At 72.8% G+C, this 7,566-nt stretch overlaps 1 long non-coding RNA gene across 2 annotated transcripts in view; it reads left to right on the top strand.

The window, feature by feature from the left end:
- The first annotated feature begins 819 nt into the window (after nucleotides 1-819).
- LOC145534280 (uncharacterized) overlaps nucleotides 820-7,566 on the top strand; it is a 28,624-nt gene continuing 21,877 nt past the window's right edge. The window contains exon 1 of one of the 2 annotated variants that reach the window (XR_014074404.1): nucleotides 820-1,570. This is a non-coding gene — a long non-coding RNA (uncharacterized LOC145534280). Of the gene's footprint in view, nucleotides 1,628-7,566 lie in introns of both variants that reach the window. The other variant, XR_014074405.1, reaches the window with a different exon arrangement.

Here is a 7,566-nt window from a genome sequence, read left to right as displayed (position 1 = left end):
GGGGGGTGGGAGTGTGCGTGCGGGGTGTGTGCCTGTGTGCGGTGGCGCATAGGGCCGTGTGTGTAGGGGGCCAGTGTCGGGGTGGTGGTGTGTCTGTGCGCCACGTGGGTGTGGGGGGGGGCCGGCAGAGAGACAGAGCCAGTCCAAGGACAACGCTGTGTGTGTGTGTGAGTGGGTGTGCAGGGTGTGGCCGGCGTGTGTGCGGGTGCTGCGTAGGGCCGTGCGGGAGTGCGTGCGCTGTGTGTGTACGCGTTGGGGGCGTGGGCAGCGTGTGTAGGTGGTGCGGGCAGAGACAGAAAGACACAGTCAGCAAAGGACAACGTGCACAGATATTCTTCTGAATATTTGCTTGTGTTTTCTGAGCTCATCACCTCCGGGATCAAGCTCACTCCCGTGCAACGGGAGTCTGCCCCCCTCACCTCAGCCACCACCGGCCAGCACTTGTCTTGGGCAGACAAGGGAGTGTTCCGATTTGGCCGGCGCGGGGGGGGGGGGGGTGGGGTGGCGGAGGAGTGGGGTGGGTGCGCAGGGTTTCGTTGTCACGAGGCGAACTTTGACCCTTGTGTTCTGCCCCTGAACCTCACTGGAGAGACTGGACCCGCGTGACCTGTCACGTCTTGGTTTCAACATCCTTGGCGGGAGAACTAAGATTCCCCCATGCGAAGTGATCAGGCCAGAGAGAAGGAAGTCGATTCCCTTGGGATCCAATGCCCGTTTTCTCGAATCCAGTTAAGTTTCGTCAAGATTTCCCACCCAAACCGAAAAGCCGAAGTGGCTACCTATCCCCGCCCCCTTGACCTCTGTCCCAAGGTGCCCCTCCCACACCGCCTCCTTCCACAGCCTCAAGGCATTCAAGAGTTAGCCGGCCCGGGCCGGCTCCATCCGTGGTCGCCCCGCCCCAAGACCCTCTGAAAAAGCGCCCGACAGGCAGGTGGCGCCCGACCCCCAACCAGCTATCCAGTGAGCCAGCCCCAGCATAGGAGCTTAGTGGGCGACCGACGGGGACTCGTTGCCAGACGGAGCCCATCCTAGTTCGCGTTTCTCCGCTCAGTCAACGGCGCAGACAGGAGAACGGGATCCGCCCACACTTCTCGAGAACGTCCCTGGGCGAGGGATGACGGACGCACGGACGGACGGGACGGGAAGGATTCTTGACTCCCCACCCACGGAGCAGCGGAATGCACTCCCATCCGAGGGGGATCGCAGGCCCACGTCAGACGGTGTGAGCACACGCCCCAGAACAACAACTCGCCAGCATCCCCGTCCGTGTCCCCGTCACCATCTTTGGGCACGCCAGGAGAAAGCCCTTTTGTGACCCGGACGACGGCTCTTTCGGCAAAAGCAACGTTGAGCAACGGCACAAATGAAGAGACTTGGATTTGAAACGACGCGTTCATATAGCAGCGCCTCAAAAGCAAAAGCACGCACTCGTCCCTCACATAACCGCAACCAACAAACCCGACGCACCTGAAAAAGAAAAAGCAAACGGAAGAGAACGGGTCGATCTGGCGGCTCGGTCGCCGAGACCAGATCAACCCCGGAAGGCAGGGCGAGCCGAGAGCCCACTCGGGTGAGGTCGAGCGGGATCAACACGGCAGCTCGGCGGCAGAGGTCGCGAGTGGGAGAGGTCCGTCCGGGTGCTCGACCCGCGGGCGCTGGCCGCTCTGCGGCCCAGTGAGGGAAGGAGGGGGGGAGGGGCGGAGACCCTGACAACTGGGCGACGCGCGCGCGCTGGCGGCTCGGCTGGCGAGGTCGCGAGTGGGAGAGGCCCGGCCGGCAGGTGGACCCGCGGGCACCGACAGCTCGGCGGCAGAGTGAGGAAAGTGGGGGGAGGGGCAGACAGCCTGACAACCGGGCGACGGGCGCGCGCTGGCGGCTCGGCGGGCGAGGTCGCGAGTGGGAGAGGCCCGGCCGACAGCTGGACCCGCGGGCACCGCCAGCTCGGCGGCAGAGTGAGGGAAGGAGGGAGGAGGGGCGGAGTCCCTGCCAGGCGGGCGACGCGCGCGCGCCGGCGGCTGGGCGCCATAGGTCGCGAGTGCGAGAGGCCCGGCCGACAGGTGGACACGCGGGCACCGCCAGCTCGGCGGCAGAGTGAGGGAAGGGGGGGGAGGGGCAGACACCCTGACAACCGGGCGACGGGCGCGTGCTGGCGGCTCGGCGGGCGAGGTCGCGAGTGGGAGAGGCCCGGCCGACAGCTGGACCCGCGGGCACCGCCAGCTCGGCGGCAGAGTGAGGGAAGGAGGGAGGAGGGGCGGAGTCCCTGCCAGGCGGGCGACGCGCGCGCGCTGGCGGCTCGGCGGCAGAGGTCGCGAGTGCGAGAGGCCCGGCCGACAGGTGGACACGCGGGCACCGCCAGCTCGGCGGCAGAGTGAGGGAAGGAGGGAGGAGGGGCGGAGTCCCTGCCAGGCGGGCGACGCGCGCGCGCTGGCGGCTCGGCGGCAGAGGTCGCGAGTGCGAGAGGCCCGGCCGACAGGTGGACACGCGGGCACCGCCAGCTCGGCGGCAGAGTGAGGGAAGGGGGGGAGGGGCAGACAGCCTGACAACCGGGCGACGGGCGCGCGCTGGCGCCTCGGCTGGCGAGGTCGCGAGTGGGAGAGGCCCTGCCCGCAGGTGGACACGCGGGCACCCGCAGCTCGTCGAGAGTTAGGGAAGGGGGGAAGTTAGGGAAGGGGGGGAGGGGATAGAACCCCGTCGGGCTCGTCGACCCGCGGCTCCTGGCGGCTCTGCGGCCGAGTTAGGGGAGGAGTGGGGGAGGGGCAGACAGCCTGACAGCCGGGCGACGGGCGCGCGCTGGCGGCTCGGCGGGCGAGGTCGCGATTGGGAGAGGCCCCGCCCGCAGGTGGACACGCCGGCACCCGCAGCTCGTCGAGAGTTAGGGAAGGGGGGGAGTTAGGGAAGGGGGGGAGGGGATAGAACCCCTTCGGACTCGTCGACCCGCGGCTCCTGGCGGCTCTGCGGCCGAGTTAGGGGAGGAGGGGGGGAGGGGCAGACAGCCTGACAGCCGGGCGACGGGCGCGCGCTGCCGGCTCGGCGGGCGAGGTCGCGAGTGGGAGAGGCCCTGCCCGCAGGTGGACCCGCGGGCACCCGCAGCTCGTCGACAGGGTTAGGGAAGGGGGGGAGGGGATAGAGCCCCGTCGGGCTCGTCGACCCGCGGCTCCTGGCGGCTCTGCGGCCGAGTTAGGGAAGGGGGGGAGGGGCAGACTCCCTGCCAGGCGGGCGACGCGCGCGCGCTGGCGGCTGGGCGCCATAGGTCGCGAGTGCGAGAGGCCCGGCCGACAGGTGGATACGCGGGCACCGCCAGCTCGGCGGCAGAGTGAGGGAAGGGGGGGAGGGGCAGACACCCTGACAACCGGGCGACGGGCGCGTGCTGGCGGCTCGGCGGGCGAGGTCGCCAGTGGGAGAGGCCCGGCCGACAGCTGGACCCGCGGGCACCGCCAGCTCGGCGACAGAGTGAGGGAAGGAGGGAGGAGGGGCGGAGTCCCTGCCAGGCGGGCGACGCGCGCGCGCTGGCGGCTCGGCGGCAGAGGTCGCGAGTGCGAGAGGCCCGGCCGACAGGTGGACACGCGGGCACCGCCAGCTCGGCGCAGAGTGAGGAAAGGGGGGAGGAGGGGCAGACACCCTGACAGCCGGGAGACGGGCTCGCGCTGGCGGCTCGGCGGGCGAGGTCGCGAGTGGGAGAGGCCCTGCCGGCAGGTGGACACGCGGGCACCCGCAGTTCGTCGACAGGGTGAGGGAAGGGGGGGAGGGGATAGAGCCCCGTCGGGCTCGTCGACCCGCGGCTCCTGGCGGCTCTGCGGCCGAGTTAGGGGAGGAGTGGGGGAGGGGCAGACAGCCTGACAGCCGGGCGACGGGCGCGCGCTGCCGTCTCGGCGGGCGAGGTCGCGAGTGGGAGGGGCCCTGCCCGCAGGTGGACCCGCGGGCACCCGCAGCTCGTCGTCAGGGTTAGGGAAGGGGGGGAGTTAGGGAAGGGGGGGAGGGGCTAGAACCCCGTCGCGCTGGTCGACCCGCGGCTCCTGGCGGCTCTGCGGCCGAGTTAGGGGAGGAGTGGGGGAGGGGCAGACAGCCTGACAGCCGGGCGACGGGCGCGCGCTGCCGTCTCCGCGGGCGAGGTCGCGAGTGGGAGGGGCCCTGCCCGCAGGTGGACCCGCGGGCACCCGCAGCTCGTCGTCAGGGTTAGGGAAGGGGGGGAGTTAGGGAAGGGGGGGAGGGGCTAGAACCCCGTCGCGCTGGTCGACCCGCGGCTCCTGGCGGCTCTGCGGCCGAGTTAGGGGAGGAGTGGGGGAGGGGCAGACAGCCTGACAGCCGGGCGACGGGCGCGCGCTGCTGTCTCGGCGGCAGAGGTCGCGAGTGCGAGAGGCCCGGCCGACAGGTGGACCCTCGGGCACCCGCAGCTCGTCGACAGGGTTAGGGAAGGGGGGGAGTTAGGGAAGGGGGGGAGGGGCTAGAACCCCGTCGGGCTCGTCGACCCGCGGCTCCTGGCGGCTCTGCGGCCGAGTTAGGGAAGGGGGGGAGGGGCAGACTCCCTGCCAGGCGGGCGACGCGCGCGCGCCGGCGGCTGGGCGCCATAGTTCGCGAGTGCGAGAGGCCCGGCCGACAGGTGGACACGCGGGCACCGCCAGCTCGGCGGCAGAGTGAGGGAAGGGGGGGAGGGGCAGACACCCTGACAACCGGGCGACGGGCGCGTGCTGGCGGCTCGGCGGGCGAGGTCGCGAGTGGGAGAGGCCCGGCCGACAGCTGGACCCGCGGGCACCGCCAGCTCGGCGGCAGAGTGAGGGAAGGAGAGAGGAGGGGCGGAGTCCCTGCCAGGCGGGCGACGCGCGCGCGCTGGCGGCTGGGCGCCATAGGTCGCGAGTGCGAGAGGCCCGGCCGACAGGTGGACACGCGGGCACCGCCAGCTCGGCGGCAGAGTGAGGGAAGGAGGGAGGAGGGGCGGAGTCCCTGCCAGGCGGGCGACGCGCGCGCGCTGGCGGCTCGGCGGCAGAGGTCGCGAGTGCGAGAGGCCCGGCCGACAGGTGGACACGCGGGCACCGCCAGCTCGGCGGCAGAGTGAGGGAAGGGGGGAGGGGCAGACAGCCTGACAACCGGGCGACGGGCGCGCGCTGGCGCCTCGGCTGGCGAGGTCGCGAGTGGGAGAGGCCCTGCCCGCAGGTGGACACGCGGGCACCCGCAGCTCGTCGAGAGTTAGGGAAGGGGGGGGAGTTAGGGAAGGGGGGGAGGGGATAGAACCCCGTCGGGCTCGTCGACCCGCGGCTCCTGGCGGCTCTGCGGCCGAGTTAGGGGAGGAGGGGGGGAGGGGCAGACAGCCTGACAGCCGGGCGACGGGCGCGCGCTGCCGTCTCGGCGGGCGAGGTCGCGAGTGGGAGGGGCCCTGCCCGCAGGTGGACCCGCGGGCACCCGCAGCTCGTCGACAGGGTTAGGGAAGGGGGGGAGTTAGGGAAGGGGGGGAGGGGCTAGAACCCCGTCGGGCTCGTCGACCCGCGGCTCCAAGCGGCTCTGCGGCCGAGTTAGGGGAGGAGGGGGGGAGGGGCAGACAGCCTGACAGCCGGGCGACGGGCGCGCGCTGCCGGCTCGGCGGGCGAGGTCGCGAGTGGGAGAGGCCCTGCCCGCAGGTGGACCCGCGGGCACCCGCAGCTCGTCGACAGGGTTAGGGAAGGGGGGGAGGGGATAGAGCCCCGTCGGGCTCGTCGACCCGCGGCTCCTGGCGGCTCTGCGGCCGAGTTAGGGAAGGGGGGGGAGGGGCAGACTCCCTGCCAGGCGGGCGACGCGCGCGCGCCGGCGGCTGGGCGCCAAAGTTCGCGAGTGCGAGAGGCCCGGCCGACAGGTGGACACGCGGGCACCGCCAGCTCGGCGGCAGAGTGAGGGAAGGGGGGGAGGGGCAGACACCCTGACAACCGGGCGACGGGCGCGTGCTGGCGGCTCGGCGGGCGAGGTCGCGAGTGGGAGAGGCCCTGCCGACAGCTGGACCCGCGGGCACCGCCAGCTCGGCGACAGAGTGAGGGAAGGAGGGAGGAGGGGCGGAGTCCCTGCCAGGCGGGCGACGCGCGCGCGCTGGCGGCTCGGCGGCAGAGGTCGCGAGTGCGAGAGGCCCGGCCGACAGGTGGACACGCGGGCACCGCCAGCTCGGCGCAGAGTGAGGAAAGGGGGGAGGAGGGGCAGACACCCTGACAGCCGGGAGACGGGCTCGCGCTGGCGGCTCGGCGGGCGAGGTCGCGAGTGGGAGAGGCCCTGCCGGCAGGTGGACACGCGGGCACCCGCAGCTCGTCGTCAGGGTTAGGGAAGGGGGGGAGTTAGGGAAGGGGGGGAGGGGCTAGAACCCCGTCGCGCTGGTCGACCCGCGGCTCCTGGCGGCTCTGCGGCCGAGTTAGGGGAGGAGTGGGGGAGGGGCAGACAGCCTGACAGCCGGGCGACGGGCGCGCGCTGCTGTCTCGGCGGCAGAGGTCGCGAGTGCGAGAGGCCCGGCCGACAGGTGGACCCTCGGGCACCCGCAGCTCGTCGACAGGGTTAGGGAAGGGGGGGAGTTAGGGAAGGGGGGGAGGGGCTAGAACCCCGTCGGGCTCGTCGACCCGCGGCTCCTGGCGGCTCTGCGGCCGAGTTAGGGAAGGGGGGGGAGGGGCAGACTCCCTGCCAGGCGGGCGACGCGCGCGCGCCGGCGGCTGGGCGCCATAGTTCGCGAGTGCGAGAGGCCCGGCCGACAGGTGGACACGCGGGCACCGCCAGCTCGGCGGCAGAGTGAGGGAAGGGGGGGAGGGGCAGACACCCTGACAACCGGGCGACGGGCGCGTGCTGGCGGCTCGGCGGGCGAGGTCGCGAGTGGGAGAGGCCCGGCCGACAGCTGGACCCGCGGGCACCGCCAGCTCGGCGGCAGAGTGAGGGAAGGAGAGAGGAGGGGCGGAGTCCCTGCCAGGCGGGCGACGCGCGCGCGCTGGCGGCTGGGCGCCATAGGTCGCGAGTGCGAGAGGCCCGGCCGACAGGTGGACACGCGGGCACCGCCAGCTCGGCGGCAGAGTGAGGGAAGGAGGGAGGAGGGGCGGAGTCCCTGCCAGGCGGGCGACGCGCGCGCGCTGGCGGCTCGGCGGCAGAGGTCGCGAGTGCGAGAGGCCCGGCCGACAGGTGGACACGCGGGCACCGCCAGCTCGGCGGCAGAGTGAGGGAAGGGGGGGAGGGGCAGACAGCCTGACAACCGGGCGACGGGCGCGCGCTGGCGCCTCGGCTGGCGAGGTCGCGAGTGGGAGAGGCCCTGCCCGCAGGTGGACACGCGGGCACCCGCAGCTCGTCGAGAGTTAGGGAAGGGGGGGGAGTTAGGGAAGGGGGGGAGGGGATAGAACCCCGTCGGGCTCGTCGACCCGCGGCTCCTGGCGGCTCTGCGGCCGAGTTAGGGGAGGAGGGGGGGAGGGGCAGACAGCCTGACAGCCGGGCGACGGGCGCGCGCTGCCGTCTCGGCGGGCGAGGTCGCGAGTGGGAGGGGCCCTGCCCGCAGGTGGACCCGCGGGCACCCGCAGCTCGTCGACAGGGTTAGGGAAGGGGGGGAGTTAGGGAAGGGGGGGAGGGGCTAGAACCCCGTCGGGC

This window comes from Giraffa tippelskirchi, chromosome 14, assembly GCF_054371585.1.
Source record: "Giraffa tippelskirchi isolate mGirTip1 chromosome 14, T2T-mGirTip1v1.2.pri, whole genome shotgun sequence".
NCBI classification, from domain to species: domain Eukaryota; kingdom Metazoa; phylum Chordata; class Mammalia; order Artiodactyla; family Giraffidae; genus Giraffa; species Giraffa tippelskirchi.
Note: the sequence above shows the minus strand (reverse complement) of the source record. Positions and strands in the feature narration are given on the sequence as shown.